The sequence below is a fragment of the Eurosta solidaginis genome, chromosome 2 (assembly GCF_040869045.1).
Source record: "Eurosta solidaginis isolate ZX-2024a chromosome 2, ASM4086904v1, whole genome shotgun sequence".
NCBI classification, from domain to species: Eukaryota; Metazoa; Arthropoda; class Insecta; order Diptera; family Tephritidae; genus Eurosta; species Eurosta solidaginis.
This window is the reverse complement of record NC_090320.1, coordinates 148,723,011-148,741,992: the sequence shown is the minus strand read 5'-3', so window position 1 is coordinate 148,741,992 and position 18,982 is coordinate 148,723,011.

Sequence of the window (18,982 nt, the reverse complement as noted above, 5' to 3'; positions counted from 1 at the left end):
TTAGATATTATTAAGGAGCATATTTGTGCGAAGTGGATTAAAACCCAAACAGCAACAATTGTATTTTACTCTAAAACAGGATTCCCAGGAGTAGTGATTAGTATCAATGGGACTCACGTTCGCATAATTTCACCTATATTGGCTGCATCCGAACTGCGGCCAGCCTCGTCCAACTTCCGAATGTCACTCCATAAAGTCAAAAACTTTTTCAATGTAATCCTTCATTTAAACGTTGTTTTTTCTATAAATGTGTACAAAATTGTTGATTATTGTTGGATTAAAAAAGGTTTACCTACCGGCTTTAAATTTTTTTTTTTTTTTTTTTTTAGTAACGTTTTATGAGCCCGTGCCCTATCTAACTCTTATCAAAGGTGGTACCAAAAGACGCGTTTCGATATCCGTTTTTAGGATTCGAAAGCAGAAATTAAAATTTTTTTCTGTTTTTCTATTAACAAAATCCCACAAAATGGCGCAAGAGGGACCGAAATATGAGGTCTGATCCACAGTTTTTTTTTCACAGAACATCTTTCTGCATTGGCGGTCTTTGGTCGCGATTTGTAAAAATAGCCCTGGGTGGGTCCAATGCCTTTCTGCATTAGTGTGTACAAAAAATCTGGCAAAATACAACCACATGAAAATTTTAACCGAAATGATATGACAAAATTTAATTTTTAATTTTTGTTTTCGGATTCTTAAATCGGAGGTCGAAAAATGTCTTTTGATGCCAACTTTGAAGTTTTTTTGTTAAAAATTACGTGCTGAACCGTCTTCTAAAACGTAACATTTTTTCAAAACAACTAAAAATTGTATGAGACAACTGCTAGTAATCAGTTGTAAGATTTTGACGTCTTTGACAACTACACCAACACAAGGTTGTAAACGGTAATGCCACAAAACTTTGTTAGACTAGACAACTCAACCGTCATTTTTTTTGACAGGTTGAGTTGTAATCTGTAATACCAAATTACGAAATTTCAACCCAACCAGAGTTGAGTTGTAAACGGTAATAAGAGCATTAATGAAGACATTTTCTTCTAAAGTGTCATCCTAAGGCAACTTTTTGCTTAAAATACTATATAATAAATTTAAATTCAGAAAGCCTTGTGTTGTAGCTGTTGGTGCTGCAGGTGGCCGTTTAAGTGGGTCTCTGCCTTTTGTTGTCGCTGTTGTGGCTGCAGGAGGCCGTTTAGGTAGGCCTCTGCCATTTAGTTAACGCTTTTGGTGGTGCAGGAGGCCGTTTAGGTGGGCCTCTGCCTTTTTGTTGCCGCTGTTGTGGCTGCAGGAGGCCGTTTAGGTGGGCCTCTGCCTTTTGTTGTCGCTGTTGGTGATGCAGGAGGCCGTTTGGTGCTTCAGGAGGCCGATAAGGTGGCCCCTGTCTTTTTGTTGATGCTGTTGGTGCTGCAAGAGGCCGTTTAGGTGGGCCTCTGCCCTTTTGTTTACGCTGTTGGTGGTGCAGGAGGCCGTTTAAGTGGGTCTCTGCCTTTTGTTGTCGCTGTTGCGGCTGCAGGAGGCCGTTTATGTGGGCCTCTGCCTTTTGTTAATGCTGTTGGTGGTGCAGGAGGCCGTTTAGGTGGGCCTCTTCCTTTTGTTGTCGCTGCTGTGGCTGCAGGAGGCCATTTAGGTGGGCCTATGTATAGGCTGTTTAGAAGCTATGAAGGGAGAAAAGTTGTAATATTAGCGATATTATTTCGAACTCGCGTTGCAAAAAAAAAAACTCGGTAGAGTTTTTTGGAAAGCATGAAACTTGGCCAAACGTGAAGCCGTTTTGAAGCAATTCGTTCTGCTCAAGTTACCCGAATTCTTTCAATTCTCGCATAAGTGTACTGGACAGAAAACAATTGAGTTACGTGTGAAATCGCAATCGTTAGAGTACAAGGGAAAAGATAGACTGGCCGCTAGTGCAACAGGAATCGCAAATATCAAGAAATGATCAGTACCGGTATAATTAGAGGTGAAAATTTGCAACATTGTGCCGCAAACCAGTTCTCAATTACAACCATTATATATCGCGTGCAGCGATAGAGAAGAGTTATATGGAAATTGTAAAAAAAAAAAAAAACAATTTGAATTTACATTTAATACAAAGCATATACACAGAACAACTATGATCGCAGGCTACGACGACCTACGTTTGCGTTGCACAAAGATTGTCGAGTATGTGAGGCGAGGCAAAAGCGCGAGCAAGTGTGGCGACAACGAGGATAAGTTGTGGCAAACTTTGCACAAGAGCTACTCATTTCATGCGCTGGGGGTGAGAAACAAAATTTGAAATTTGTAGCTTCTATTGGTTGTACAAAATATGATGGCGAAAAAGTAGCTGCGAGGGGAGATTTTTCCTACGCAACCATACGTCATCATTTGAAAGGTCACGCAGCTTTCGGTGGTGGGGTGGCTTGGAGCTCTTTTCACTGGTTATTTTTATGCATGGCCGAAAAACTTTAGTGAAAACTATTATTGATTTAGCAACATTATGTCGGTAGATCTAAAATTTAGCAAGCTTTTGAGAGATTTCTTGGAGCAAAGCTTAATATAAATAAATATATATTTTTACGCAGTTATGTGCGTTTAATTTCAATACTTCCGCCAATAAACCTGCTGAGCTACCAAACTATTTTTGAAGCTAATTGTATTAATAAAAAACAAACGGCAATAAAGTTAACTTTAACAATTTATTTTAACAATTTGTATTTTTAAATATGATTCATAAGTGTGTACGATGCTACGTGGCCGTGCGCTTCAGAACGATCGAAAGGAATAACAAAAATCTATTTTTATTGCAATGCTGCTGCCTAAAATTGTCTCAGCGAAGCAAACTGAGACACATATGTACATATGCTAATTTCTTTAACTAACTGCAGCCTTCACCGTTTTTTGGCAAATATGTACATATTCTTATGAGAGGGCAAATGCACATCCATACATCCTTTATACATTAGACAAATGAATACATATTTTTACGTACATATGTTTATATTTATGTGCATATTGCGTGCATACTTATGTTCAAGAGCGGAATGATCAGTGTGGCAACAGTTAGTTAAAGTTTTGTATGACATGAGTTCTGTTATACCAGCTGTTGACCAGATTACATATATACATATATTAAGGTGATCAGGTTACAATATTGATAAATACATTTATTACAGTGCTACTCAAAGTTATTTCTCCCATCTTGCAATGGTGTCACTTGTGGCTCCGAACAAGACCCTTGAGCGACTTTTAGGACCACGAATTTGGCTTATTATTGCCACGTTTTTACTTCCCAGTTTACAACAAAATTAGTTAAAACTAATAATGATCTAAACTTACCAATTTATTAGGTTTAATTTAATAAAAAAAAAATCACTTAATTTTTTACCACTACCACTCCCAATAAAAAACTCACTTGGCGGAACAGTACCGCTGCCAACGATTGTAATTTTGCTAATGATTTCTACAAATGGCGCCCCACGCCGTCATGCGTTAAAACGAAATTCCACCATTATTGCGACTGCGCAGTGGAACGGCGCCCTTAAATCGCATGATTTCACTGTGGTTTCCCATGGTGGAACCACACAAGGTGGTAGCCACGGTAACATTCCTGCAGCCATATTTAAAAGTTCCATGTACTTTGTTTTTGTAATTTGACGAACTAATGTCAAAATCGTACTGCGCCGGAAGTTGATGTGTCAAATCCCATAAAACGCTATGAATCAGCTGTCACCTTGTACAGTTATGCTACGATGGTTGCCGTTATTTGAAATTTTCCCACACCATTGGATTCTTTGGCGATGCCACCCGCGCGAAATTAACGAACATTTGTTTTAACCACCCCAGGCAGACATGAGTGAGGGTGAATCCTAACCTTTTCCCTATTAACTAACCTCCTACCACCAGTCAGTAGGATGTTCAGGATGTGAATCTCCCAAGCGGACCATAACAAACCTGCTTCGCTTCGAGAACCTGGCGATGAAGCCAACAGGAAACCGGTTCAGCCGTAGAGAGTCACTTCCAGGAACCTCCGAGGTCAGTTAAGTTCTACCGCGAAGCTAGCCGGGCAACAGAAGGTCCATCAAAAAAAGTAAATTTTAAGAAAAAAATGGTAAATTAATTTTGTTTCTTAGTTAAAAGCTTTTCGGCAGATAGACATTTGTTATGGAGAGCTCGTCAAAACTCCTTATGGTATTTTCTAGTGGATATCGCCCCCACAGAAAGGCTAAAAAAAATTATGTATGTAGACATTTTGATAAAGGAGAACTCGTCCAAACTCCGTAAGGCTAGTACAACCCAAGTTTGGACTGCCAGGCTGTTCACGGTTCTCGATGAGAACGCGTGTGAACACCCTTGCTCGGGAAGAATACTAGGCGAGATGTTCCCGACCGCCAAAACGCCAAAATGAGGTATGCTCAAATTTGTATGTAAAAAAAAAAAGCAAATTTGTAAATTTTGCAAAAAATAGACGTTCTTGTTGTTTTATTGTGGACGAATATCCGAAACATGGAAGCGACCTATCAATTTCCCGTTTAGGTCCTCGAGATCATACAATGCATTGCCTATCTTTCGGAGCACTCGACATTTAAGGTATTTTGGTAGGAATTTGGCGCTAATGCCCTGTTTGAAGTTACTCAAAGCAAAGTTTTTCCGGAAAACTTCCTGACCTTTCTTGTAGTTGACTTGCCTAGAGCGCTTGTTATAGGTGTTTATTCCCCTATCCTTTGCCTGATCTAAATTTCTACGGATTTGCTCACGAGTATTAGTCAACTTGACGGCTCTATTTGCTATGGTAACCTGGTCTTTCTCAAGGCTGTCGATTTTCTCTAAAATCTTGTACGCTGAGGCATGTTGAACCATATTTTGTCTCAAAACTGATAAAATCTCTGGTATATGCTTATCCCAATCGGTATGGTTTGGTTTATCCTTCGGGAAAATTCTTATTTTGGAAACAATTTCTCTATTAACCAAGTTTGGACTGCCAGGCTGTTCACGGTTCTCGGTGAGAACGCGTGTGAACACCCTTGCTCGGGAAGAATACTAGGCGAGATGTTCCGACCGCCAAAACGCCAAAATGAGATATACTCAAATTTGTATGTAAAAAAAAGCGAATTTGTAAATTTTGCAAAAAATAGACGTTCTTGTTGTTTTATTGTGGACGAATATCCGAAACATGGAAGCGACCTATCAATTTCCCGTTTAGGTCCTCGAGATCATACAATGCATTGCCTATCTTTCGGAGCACTCGAAATTTAAGGTATTTTGGTAGGAATTTGGCGCTAATGCCCTGTTTGAAGTTACTCAAAGCAAAGTTTTTCCGGAAAACTTCCTGACCTTTCTTGTAGTTGACTTGCCTAGAGCGCTTGTTATAGGTGTTTATTCCCCTATCCTTTGCCTGATCTAAATTTCTATGGATTTGCTCACGAATATTAGTCAACTTGTCGGCTCTATTTGCTATGGTAACCTGTTGTTCCTCAAGGCTGTCGAGTTTCTATAAAATCTTGTACGCTGAGGCATGTTCAACCATATTTTGTCTCAAAACTGATAAAATCTCTGGTATATGCTTATCCCAATCGGTATGGTTTGGTTTATCCTTCAGGAAAATTCTTATTTTGGAAACAATTTCTCTATTAACTCGTTCTGAGGCGTTCGCTTGAGGAGAATATAACCCCGTCCTCACGTGCTTCACCCAGTAATTTTCTAAAAATTGTTTCATTTCCTTCGAGATAAACTGTTTACCATTGTCACTATGAATAAACTCAGGTACCCCTACAGCTGGAAAAATTTCTGAATCGAGGAAATTTATAACGTTAACAGTTGTGGCTCTTTGCATGGGCTTTAGCCAAACATACTTTGCAAAATGGTCCAGAACTATGAAAAGAAATTGATTTCACCGTTTGGATCGCGAATAAGGCCGCAGAAAATCGCAATATAACCGCTGAAATGGCCTTTCGGATGCAAAGATACTCACTATAGGTGGTATTGACTGTTGGTTCGCGGATTTTGCCGCTTTGCTGTGGCCAGAAGTACTTTTGCCTAACACGTTCTAAGTTTTCTGCCACCCGCCATGGTAACTCCGGTTGGCGCCATATGCTAATCTCACGGCTTCCTCCGTCAATCCCTTCGGTAACCACAAACGCCATAACAAGTCTTCTTCCCCTTCCACCACTTTCCGAAATTTAACTCTCTTAAATACAACGCCATCAATCACGCGCAAATCCGGAAGCAACTCTTCGTTCTCTTCAACGGTTCTAATCAGATCTAGATATGCGTTGCTGTTGAATTCGGGAGAGACTAAATCTATTTCCCCGGGTGTGGCAATGAAAGTCAACTCGTCGGCATCAAACCGCGAAAGTGATCGTGTACTACAGTCAGGGTGCCCTTGCGATGTTCCATTTAAAGTCGTATCATTACAGCAGGAGCGACCACCTCGTCAACCTCCCGCTCAAGTCCTTTTGCGTCATCAACCACTTGAGACTGGAGTGGTCCGTGATAATTCGAAGCGGTAATCCTTCAATATAGGGTCGGAAACGCTTCACGCTGACTATGGCGTCGAGACATTCCAGCTCTGTTACTATATAATTGCGTTGAGAATTATTCAATTTTTTTCGAAACGAACGCGATTGGATGCTCAGCACCCTCATCATCGACCTGGAATAACACCCCGCCAACACCTATTTTAGAAACATCGCATTGAATAACAAATTCCTTAGAGAAATCGGGTTGGGCTAAGACCAGAACGGAACTCAAGGCTACTTTAAGTTTTTCGAAGGCCTCTATCGCTTCAGAGGTAAGCTTGAATGGTCCTGCCGATTTTCGAAGACAATCCTTTAGGGGACTCGCTAGGTCAGCGAAATTTGTAATGAACGCCCTATACCAGTTTGCCATGCCAACGAACCTACGCTCCTGACGAGGAGATTTCGGAATTGGGAAATTCTTAACGGCTTCTATTTTCCCTGGGTCTACTTTTAAACACTCGCTACCTATCAGGTATCCTAAGTATCGAATCTCTTTCTGGCAAAATTTGCTCTTCTTTACATTTATGGTAAGGCCGGCACTTCGCCATTAGATCATCCAAGTAAATGAAAACATTCTCCCTCAAGAGCGATGGAATTACCTTATCCATGAATCTGCTCATTGTCTGCGGTCCATTGCATAGGCCGAACAGCATCACTTTGAAATGATACAGTGGTTTTCCCGGAACGGCGAAGGCTGTGTTCTCCTTCGATGATTCCGTCAATTTAATTTGGAAGAACGCGTCCTTTAGGTCAATGCCGCTGATATAATGCGTGTACTTCAGTCTACTGAACAGGCCGTTGATATGCGGCAACGGGTACGAGTCCTTTTTTGCGACCTCGTTGACCTTCCTGGAGTCAATGCATATCCGGACCTTCCCTGGTTTTCTAACTAACACTACCGGGCTACACCACGGCGAGTTCGATTCCTCGATCACTCCCATTTCAAGCAACCTGTCTATTTCCCTAAGCGCTTCGGCTTGCCTTGGTGGCGAAAGAGGGAATTGCTTGCTTTTGATCGGAACTGCGTCACCCGTATCAATATGGGGTTCGACCCGCTGTGTTTGCCCCAAACCTAACTTTTCAAATGACGGGAACATCTCTATTACTTTCTGCAATTCGGACTTCTGTTTTCTTGTCAAATCATGAAAATTGTGTTCTTGATTCTTTTGTTCGCTAACTTCTAAACACGCTACACTTGGAAATATATTAGGAGCTAACGCGAATGCTTTCCAGAAGTCAACTCCGACGTAGGCTTCTTAAAGTAGCGCAGGTACAATTTAAAAACGAATAGTTTTGGTCGTATTTTTGAAAGTCACGGGTAAAGAAATCGAAGCTAATATTTTTTGCTTGTTGCCACCCGCTGTATATACGGAAGCCTGCAGTGGGTGATATTTCAGACCATTCACTTCTAAAAATTTCTCACAATCCTATCCTAGTATAGAGACGTTAGCTCCAGAGTCCAGTAGGCCTACCACAAAATTGTTTTCTATCTTTACTTTAACTAGAGGTCTTTCAAAAGCTTTCGCTCTTTTACACGTTTGGCATACCTTTTACGGCATTTTAAAATATTTTCCGACACCGTGAAATTGGATTGATTGTCAAAAATTCTACATCTCACTAGCTCATAATTATTTTCTCTTTGTTCGAGACTATGTGGAATTGCGGCCTGGCAGGCAACATCACTACTAGATAACTTCAAAATGTTTATCGGCTGGGAAACAAAATGCGACGAAGTTGCGCTATCTGTGTCTGATCCGGTTGAACTATCTGTACTATCAGGGAACGTAACTATGACCTTCGGAGTTTTCTGCGTAGGAGTGGTACTAACATCTGAGAACTCACCACTTGTGAAGGCTCTACTAACTGGTTCATCGCACGAGACGACTCGAGCACTGGTTGATATGGGGGCTATAGCCCCGAATGAGTTATGCCTTCTATCTTCTCGCTCGGATTATGGATTCCCTGTCGACGATGATCTCTAGGACATTTCGCAGTGAGGACTCCCTTTAGACCACACTTGAAACAAAACGGGTTTTTAATGGGCTCTTCGCAATAGATGTACGAATGCCCCATGCTTAGGCAATTCCAACACTGGATGCCTGAATATCCGGTCTCCTCGTCCTTCTAAAATCCAATGCCTCGATCTGCGGGTCTGGTGTTATTGCGCGAGCCTCGTTCAGGTGACGTCCCGGGTAAGTGGTTCCCAATAACTTGCTTTCCTTCAGTACTTGTTCCCCTCTGCGTGATATATCGCGTAGATTATGAAGGGTTCTCACTTCCGCGTTGAAAGGCATCAGCTTAAGGCTACTGTTGACGTTCCTTTTTATCATGTCAATCAGTAAGACCTCTGACATTGGTTCTCTTTGGCGCGCATTTAAGGAGACTATGTCCGTGTGGAACACGTCATAGCACTCACTTAGCTTCTGCTTACGCATGGAGATCTCCATCATGATCTCGTGGTCACTTTTCAGGGTCCCGAAATCTCTTTTTAGTGCATAAGACACGGTTGGGTTTTGTTTTGTAAACAACCAGTACCACTCTTCGGTCCGCCCAGAAAGGAATAGGTGGAAACTGGCCATTATTTGGTCGTCAGAGCATTGTGTACGCTCACACAGGGTGTCTAGCTTAAAGAGGAAGTCCGCGACGCTCCCAGTACCATCGAACGATATTTTCCACTCCTGGGTTTTTACCACTATGCTGCTTGAAGCAAGGTTCGTTGGGGTTACAGCCGCTGGAATTGGGATACGCTCCCTCCGACTCGCGTTTCTGTTATAATTCATCGAGTGTTGTGCAGACTCAACAGCTGCGTTGAGCTGGTTCATGTTGTTTCGGATCATTCCCATCTCTCTCCGCATTTCTTCCTGCGAGGTCCGGAAAAGTTGGTGTAACACTTCCACCCACGAGTCTCCACGAAGAGCGTCGGCACGGATCCCTGGGGTATGCGCCCTATCGCTTGCAGCTCCTACAAAATTCCCATGATTTATTGTCAAAGCACTAGCTCCGTGCTGTGCGTATGTCGACTCATTGGTCATTAGCCCCGAGATGTTATGCGTGTTTATTAGGGGCGCGTTAAGATTGCTAGTGCTTTCCGGTCTATCCATTTTTCCGTTTTGGTCATTTTGGCTCGAGCTTGCATTCGTCTCCGCTGGACCTTCCATCTCGGCTACCTACTGATGTATGCATAACCAGGGGACACTTAGACTTCGAAAATGCCCCCTATTATTGCTACCCCGGTACTGGTTCCCTCTAAAATTGCCACCACAACACAGTATTAGTGTAAAAAAACTTTTATCTAAAGGCAAAACGTAAGGCAGTTAGGTGAAAGAAAAAGGTAAGAATTCAAATGTTTGTGTTACAAAAGAAAATTTAACACAAATCGACTCATACCTGTCCCTAGTGGTCCCAACCGCAATCCGGAGGGGGTCTTAGGGACCCACCTCTAAGACTGGTTGGGGCCACTAGGGTCAGTTCCAGACACATACAGTTTGGTCCCCGCACACCCAGCCGCAACGCAGGGCGGTCTCCAGGGGCTCACCCCTGGGTATTGCTGGGAATGTTGGGGCCTCTCCGTTCCCTCAAACTGAACACCCCTCCTACATCCACCGCAATGGAAGGAGCGGTTTCAAAAGCCGCTCCCTAGACTGGCGGGACAGGAAAGGGTGCCGCTTAGAATCCCAGCTCAACCCGTCGCAATCCAGGTGGTATTCTAGGGTACCACCTGAGACGTGGGATGAGCTGGGGTCCTGCACACGTTCACTCACACACTCATACCAGACAACATATATTCCGCATGAAAAATTGGAGAAGGGAAAAAAGTTATAAAATTTTAAACGAGAAAAAAATCAAACACAATTAGCGGACATAAATTTTGCCAAAGCCGACTACGGATAACAAGCCGGAAACTCAAAAACCCCAAATCTACAAAAAAAAACTAAGTGCGTGCAGCACTGCCTCATCGGGTGAAATGCAAGGTCCGGAGGACACGACGTTAAGTCTCGTGGATCCCTCAGCTACTGCCCCGATGACCACTCCGGACAACCTGATCCGTCCAACCATACCACCGCACGCAGGTGGCTGCTCACCTGGGACTGATGGCATGGCCAACTTCACAAGTTTACCCGGAATGACCCTTACGACCAGCTCCTCAGATGCCACGTCAACGATGATCACTCCGGACAACTTGATCTATTCAACCATCACATATGGAATGCTCAAACTTCACAAGCTGACCAGGAATGACCAGCGCGACAGCGCCTCGGACACCATCGTTGGGCGCCATCTGTTATGGAAACGCATTTTTGATGGAGCTGCAAGGAAGGCAGTCGGCATGATCTAGTGGTGCTCTGTGGCTAGTCATGTCGGCTAGGCGGGGTTCTTGCCAACCGGTCGAACCGGATGCCACGGACAGACGGTTAAATTCAATTCGAATTTCAAAATTCAAAACGAAAAAAGAATCAAAAGGGCAAACGCAAAAGAAGTTTAACCAACCGGAAATGACCGGTTACCTTGGCTGAAACAAAAACATTAAATAATAAAAAAAGCTGAAAAGGGGCGAAAAAAAAAAAGGCCGTATATACATTGGGGCGCCGGGTCCCACCCTCAAAAACCATGGCCAACGCCGCACCTGATTTTCGGTGGCCCCTTACCTGAGTTACCTAAGTGCCTTCTAAATAATTAAAGCCATCAGCATTCCTATTATTATACGACTTTTATTTACAATTCATTATCAATGTAACTTATAATTAAGCACAATTATTATCTATTAGTCTCAACTTAAAGCAAAAAGGAAGTTTATTGACAAAGAGATTAATTGAAGGAAGGTTTAAAGTTTCTCTGAATTTAGGACTTTTATCTTTTAATGCTCTTATTTTAGAACTAACCAAAAAAAATCTGCAAGGGATTCATCCTTTGATCTTTTCCCTTCATAAGAGATAATTCAAAACTTCACATAAGTGGGTCAATATTTCAAAATAACATGAAACATAAGGGCGGTGTCCGTTAAACAAAATTCTACGCCATACCGTAATCTTCGCAACCAAAAGTAGCAGATAGTTTACTGATATTATTTTATCATTTAACCTGCTAAAGTGATAGTAGGACGTAGAGTTTTATCTAATTACCGAATGAAGCTTTATAATTTTTTTCTTGTAGCTACTCTTCTTTTCCCCTTTTTATTATTTAATTTACTTATTCCTCTTATTTATTTATTGGGTTCATTTGTTTTACGCTTTTATTAGTAGGATGCATTTATTTTGAATTTTTATTTTAATTTAATTAGATTTTTAGTTAATTTAGTGGGATTTGGATAATTAAATTTTTTTTTACTTAAATTTTTTATATCTAACATTTTATGATTACCCATGGGTGTACATATATATGCACATATATGTATATATATATATGGATATATATAAATCCTTTTATTTTATTTTTTTGAAAGTGGGAGGAAAAAAACAATACCGGCTACTATGCGAAATAAGCACAGCGCGTCGTAACCAACGGCGGGCTTGCGTGCAAACACTACGCCCCTGCGCAAATTTTGGTATGGATATGCTAATTATATACTTAAGATAGGTAGTTTTATAATGGCTTTTGAGTTTTTAAAGTAACGAAACTGTCTAACATATATGCGATACAATTTCATTTCTCTCTGTGCATGCATGTACATAGGCTATGAAACTAATAGACACGCACATATGTAAATATATATTTATGCAGATGTACATACGAAAGTGTATGGTATAGTATGTGTGGTTTTATTCTACTAGCAGCTAGAAATAGATATGTATGCTTATAGAATATGCTAAAGCAAAATTATAATAAAATTGAATTTTACTAAAAAAATACAATCAAAGCCGAAATATTAATGAAGTAAATTTTTTTTGTTTGCTGGCAACCGCAAAATTTACCTACAAATTTTAACTAAACCTTAGGTAAAAAAATTAGCGCATATGCTGAATGCGAGCAGCAGTTAAACACGCCTCAAGTTTTGCGTCTAATGTAGCATAAAATAAATAATAGTTTAAAAAAACTAAAAAAAACACGCTTTTATAGCAAACCGAACTAAAAAATAGAAAATAATTTTCAATTAAAAAGAGGTTATATAACAGTAGTAGAAGGTGAAACAATCGTGTATAGTTAATCACCTCAAAATAAAGTTATAATAAAATTTAAATTATTAACAGAATAATTTAATTCTGAGTAAAAAGCGTGGGTGCATTTGACTACATTTCATATCTTTCCTCTCAGATAGTTGCCAATAGAATGATTGTAACATTCAATATCAAGCACCCCACGTTTTTTACTGTGAATTAAATTATTCTGTTAATAACTTAAATTTTATTATAATTTTGTTTTGAGGTGATTAACTATAAGCGATTGTTTGACCTTCTACTACTGTTATATAACCTCTTTTTAATTGAAAATTATTTTCTATTTTTTAGTTTGGTTTGCTATAAAAGCGTGTTTTTTTTGTTTTTTTAAACTATTATTTATTTTTAATTTTTTAGTTCAAGTAATTTTAAAAGTTTTAGTCGAGAGTGATGAAACCCTGAAACGCCAGCGGTCCATGGATGAATCCAACACCACGGCACCGAAAAGGGCCAAGAGCAGGGACGCGGTCTTTCGCCGAAATTGCCAAGGGTCGGCAGATCATTGGTATAATAGACCAGAGCAGCGAAGATGGCAGGGTCCCGAAACAACAGTGGAAGTGGATCGAGGCCGCGCTCGCTACAGTGGCCATTAAGGTTAAAAAGACAACCCTGGTCCACCGCCATCTTACACCGAAGCAGACTGGTTCCAGGGCAATGTCAAGCTAATTGCCTGTGACGACGCCAGGTCGGTCAACCTCTATAGGGCCGCCGTCACGCTGATAGGGGTGGTATATCCGGGCGCGCGCCTCAAGGTAGTGGAGGTGCGTGATATACCCTCACGCCCAAGGGCTAGAGCCTGGGTTCCAGTGACGCAAACGGACCCAGCTGACATCGTGGAGCTGCTCAAGGAGTACAACCCGCCACTGGTTTGGAAGTCAACCCGGATAATACCGAGCTTATTCTCTTCACGAGGAGGTATAAAGTACCTAATCTTACATCGCCAAGAATTGGGGATACGTTCTTAGCGTTTCGCGATCAAGTCAAGTATTTGGGAGTCATTCTGGATAGGAAGCTATTATGGAGTGACCATATAGTGGAGCAATCCAAGAAGGCAGCAGCAGAGCTGTTCACCGTGCAAGAGAGCAATTGGCACCTCCTGGGTATTCTCCCTTAAGGTGAACTACTGTATTTACACAGCAACTGTGGGCCCGATTCTTCTTTATGTTGCCTTGGTCTGGTGACCTGCACTAGCTAAAAGTACCTATCTTAAAATGCTTCAAAAGGTGCAACGGAGTTCGGAGCTCTGCATTACCGGGTCTATCGGCTCCACTCCAGATTCCGGAACATACATACATGGATACATAGATAGATACAGGCCACGCTAATAAAAGCATGTTAAACAGGGCTCCAGTATGCTCTTTCGTAGATGTGCCATGCATCCACTTCTATCATTCATAAAGAAATGCGTTTTTCGCATTATGTGCAAGGTTTCAAATCTATGGCCATTTGGGGTGGTCATAAGTTCAATTGACCTTATGTCCGTTAACTTTATGTCACCCCACCATCACACTATTGCATTGTCATCGAGCCTTGATACGTGTGCGAAGTTTCAATCAAACTTATGGCCATTCAAAGTGGTAATAAGGCCAATTGAACTTATGGCCGTTGACCTTATGTCACCACACCATCACATTAATGCATTGTCATCGAACCTTGACATGTGTGCAAAGTTTCAATCAAACTTATGGCCATTCAAAGTGGTAATAAGGCCAATTGACCTTATAGCCGTTGACCTTATGTCAGCAAACCATCACATTAATGCATTGTCATCGAGCCTTGATATGTGTGCAAATTTTCAATCAAACTTATGGCCATTCAAAGTGGTAATAAAGCCAATTGACCTTATGGCCGTTGACCTTATGTCACCACACCATCACATTAATGCATTGTCATCGGCCCTTGATACGTATACAAAGTTTCAAATTAATCAGACTTCTAGAAACCGGTGAAAATTAAGCTCAAAAATTCCGTTACATACAGGCCAACCTAATAAAAGCGTGTTAATTAGGCGTAATTATTATTAAATATTTGGATGTTAACTTAATGAAGACGTTTTCTTCAAGTGTCATCCTAAGGCAGCTTATTTACTTAAAATACTATATAATAAATTGGGTGTCTTTGATGGGGATATCTCGCCTTGCACACACCGGCGTCATCCCAAAACGTCGACTCGTAGGTGCTTGCACCCTCCACCCACATTGGGGAGGAACCTCCTCGCGGTGACACCTGGTAACGCGTCGACGGCGAGTGCGAGCGGCGACCCGCTCCTCCTCCCTTCACTAGATTTCTCTTCTCCCATCTCCCATCCACACTCCGTTTCCCCTGGGCCAAATTTTCCTATAAACAGGTCCTAATTATTTCAAGACCGGCCATACGTGGCGAAGAGTCACACCCTGAATAAGGCGTCCAAGCTTTGCTAACAAATATGGCGTATCTAGGGAGGACAACTCGATAAAACCCTTAATTCCGAGTGTCATCCAAACCGTGCTCATGGGATGAATGGCACTATGTTAGTGTGTCTTATAACGGTGGCCTCCAGATACCTGACGCCCTCTGCTTGTAATTAGTCTTGCTGGGATACTGAGGGCTATGTCCCAGCTGACCTACCTTCCCCCATACTCGTGGGTATTTCTATGGATAAAAATAATATAAAAAACAACCAAAACGGAGCTGAGCAGCTCCCAATAGATCAGGTCGATTGCGAACTTTCGGTGCAAGCCCAATCAGCTGTCGCCAGAGACTCGCCGGGGCCGAATAGTCCCCTGCATGACGTTGAGATGACAGATGTGGGGACTCTGCAGGATGCAAATCGTGTAGAGTCACAATCCACAGTCCCGCCGGAGGATGAAGAGAGGCTCCTTGCCTCTCCGGCGAAAAGCGATCAGCCTGGCCGGAATGCAGAGGGAGATCGGCTAAGTGGTGCCCTCGAAAACGTCTCAAGCGATTATTGGCCGGAGGGATTAGCTACAATGAAGCCAGGGGACTTACCAAAGAACCCTTGGGATCCGTCCGTGGTGAGGGGTCAGCCAAGAGAGGCCGCTCAGATAGCTCGACGCCACCAGAGAGAGAGCCCAAAAAGATGTCGCTGCCAACAGCTGGCAATACAAAAATATTGTCAAAACCTATGGAAAGCTGTGCATCAAATGTCGAGGCAGACATGCCTCCCCATCGAGATGCAATGCCAAGCAGTCGGCAACTTTCAGGGATGTCCTGAGTGGGGTTAGGCTGAGCATTATACCTCCCGATTATCCAGCCACGGCCTGGTCTTCAGGGGAACTGAAGGCCATACAGAAGGCCATCTTGGGAGAGGTGATGAGCCAAAAAGATGGTGCTATAAAGCCCACCTTTAGCGGTTGCACACCTCGCCCAGGCTGGCTTTCAATCACCTGCATGGATGCAACCACCGCGGAGTGGCTAAGGGCTATCGCCCCAAAGCTCACTCCATGGCAAGGTGCCAAGCTGAAGGTGGTATCTGATACGGATATACCACGTCGCATCATTTTCGTGGGGTACTTTAAGGAAGAGGAATGCCCCTCAAACGACGACATCTTGAGGTTAGCTGAGGCCCAAAATGTCGGCTTGAATACCAGGAACTGGAGAATCGTCGAAAGTCCACGGTGGCTGAAGTTACCATAGCCGTCGATCCGTTGTCTGCGGAGCTATTAAAGCAATTCAACTACTTGATGTTCTGTGGGTTTGATAGGGTCAAGTTAAGGCCCAAAACCAAGCCATCCCTGCCCCTGGTAAATATAAATACCAGCGGTAGTGACAATAAGGGTGAGGGGGATGATACGGTTTACGATGACAAACCGTGCTGTTCAAAGAACCAGAAGGTATCTAGTAGGCACTTACCTACTGAAGAGCAGGATTTGCCGAGTCAATCGGACACGCCCCAAAAACCTTCTCAAGAAGAAGCCAGGCCTTCTGGCTCTAGTGTTGGCCCACAGAGGCCAAACAAGGCAGCGACAGTCCGCCAGCCTGTCCCCCAAAACCCGGCAACAAAGCAACCACCTCGTGGGAGCCCCAATGTCAGGATAGGGAACAAAAAAGGACGAGGACGAACGATTGAAGAAGCCGTAATGTCGCTTAACAAAAGGCCAAGGAAGGTGGCTACACGTGGCCGCAAAGACCATAAATAGTGTGTCCCCTTTCTATGAAAGCCCAAAAGCAAAGACGTCTGAAATGACTTCAGGTGAATCTTCACCATGCCAAGGCAGTCTAAGACGTCCTAATTAAAAAATTTGCATAAGAAGGACTCGGAATAGCCTTCATCCAGGAGCCCTGGATTCAACACGGTGCCGCAAAAGGCCTGAACAGTACTGATGATTTATGCCACCAGTTCTCGCCCAAGAGCAGCGATGCTTTTAAGCCACAAACTAAAGTTTCTTCCACTTTTACAGTTTATGACAGCTGATCTCGTAGCAGTTTGGGCTAAAATTCCAACCCCAAGAGGCGGCCTCTGCCTACTTTCCGGGGAGGAAGAAACGGCCCCAACAACCTAAACAATAGCCCCCATCAAATACTTTCAGCAGAGTGGCACGCCATGGATCCTCTGCTGTGACGCAAATTCCCATCATACAACATGGGGTAGTGCGAACATCAACAACAGGGGTGAGTACCTCCTTGAGTTTATCAGTAGTAATAATATGAGCATTATCAATCAGGACAATGAACGTTTGTAAATGCTATTAGAGGGGAAGTTTTAGATCTTAGTAGAAAAATCCATTTGGAACTGGGGTGACAACTGAATCAATTGCGGCCACAAGAGGCTGCCCACAAGTTCCTGTGCTCTCCTCTCTCCTGTGGACCCTGGTCATTGATGACCTCCTTCAGTTAATGAAAACCAAGGGATTTGATGCACAAGGATATGCAGATGACCTAGTTATTTGCATCACAGGGTGCCTTTCACCCGGAGAAGGAAATTATCTATCCCAGAACCATCCCTGGGTGGTACAAAAATACAATTCTCAATGGAGGCTAAATATCTAGGGGTCACACTGGATAGAACCCTCACGTGGAATGCTCTTTTGGATGATATCCTAAATAAGGGAACAAGAGCTTTCTTCGCCTGTACTCGTCTCTACGGCAAAACATGGGGGATTTGTCCAAAAATGGTATATTGGACATTTAATACTGTCGTAAGGCCAATAGTCACCTATTCTGCTCTAGTTTGGTGGCAGAAGGCCACGCAAAGAAAGGCAACGGCTAAACTAAGCAAACTGCATCGATTAGTTTGCGTTGGCATAACGGTGCGATGAGAACCGCCCCTGCTGACGCACTTAGTGCTTTAGTGGGAATACCTCCCTTACCTATTCTGATAGAGAAAGAGGTAACACTAGGTGCACTAAGACTTCCAAATATTTCTGAGTCGAAAGAAGGAAATATGATAGGGCATATGAAAGTAATAAGAAAAATCATAGGAAATCCCTCATTACAACTGCGTGACGCAAGTCCCCTAGGCTCAATATCTCACGGAACTTTGAAGTGTTCATTGTGGACAGGACGCACTGGGAAATAGGGAATCCTTATAACGACCCTGACTCAGAGGTCTGGTACACGGATGGATCGAAATTCGATGACGGAAGAACGGGAGCTGTCATCTATGAGCCAAACTTCAAAAAATCGATACCAATGGGATGTTACCCCACCATATTTCAGGCAGAAATTCATGCAATAGAGGTATGTGGTAGAGAATGTCTGCGGAGAGGCTCAACATCGAAGAGCATCTACATTATGTCGGAGAGCCAGGCGGCACTGCGTGCCTTGCAATCCTACATAGTTACATCTAAGCTGGTGGATGAATGCACTGAAATCCTTAATGCCCTGGGAGCCAAAAACAAAGTTTAGTTGGGATGGGACCCCGGACATCAGGGACATGGAGGTAATGAACATGCAGATTACCTAACAAATCAGGGTGCTACATCAGCATTCTATGGTCCAAAGCCCTTTTTTGGACTCACAAAAGCACACACCAGGGAAACTATAAGTAACTGCGAAACTAAACAATTCAGACGTCACTGGATTAATTGCCCAGGGCAAAGGCAGGCCAAACTGTTTATACTTCCGGCAACGAAAGTATCAGCCAAACTCATTAACCTAAGCAGGGAGGACCTAAGAACTCTTACTGGGTACTACACGGGACACTGCGGTCTACGATATCACCTAAGTAAATTAAATCTATCTGATACCCAAATTTGTCGTTTCTGTGAACTGGATGATGAAACACCGGTTCACATTCTCTGCGAATGCGTCGCTCTAGCAAGGCAGAGACTATCCCATCTAGGTGGTGGGACTCTTAATCCCTATGTGATATGGAGTAAAAAGCCTGAAGAGGTACTTAGA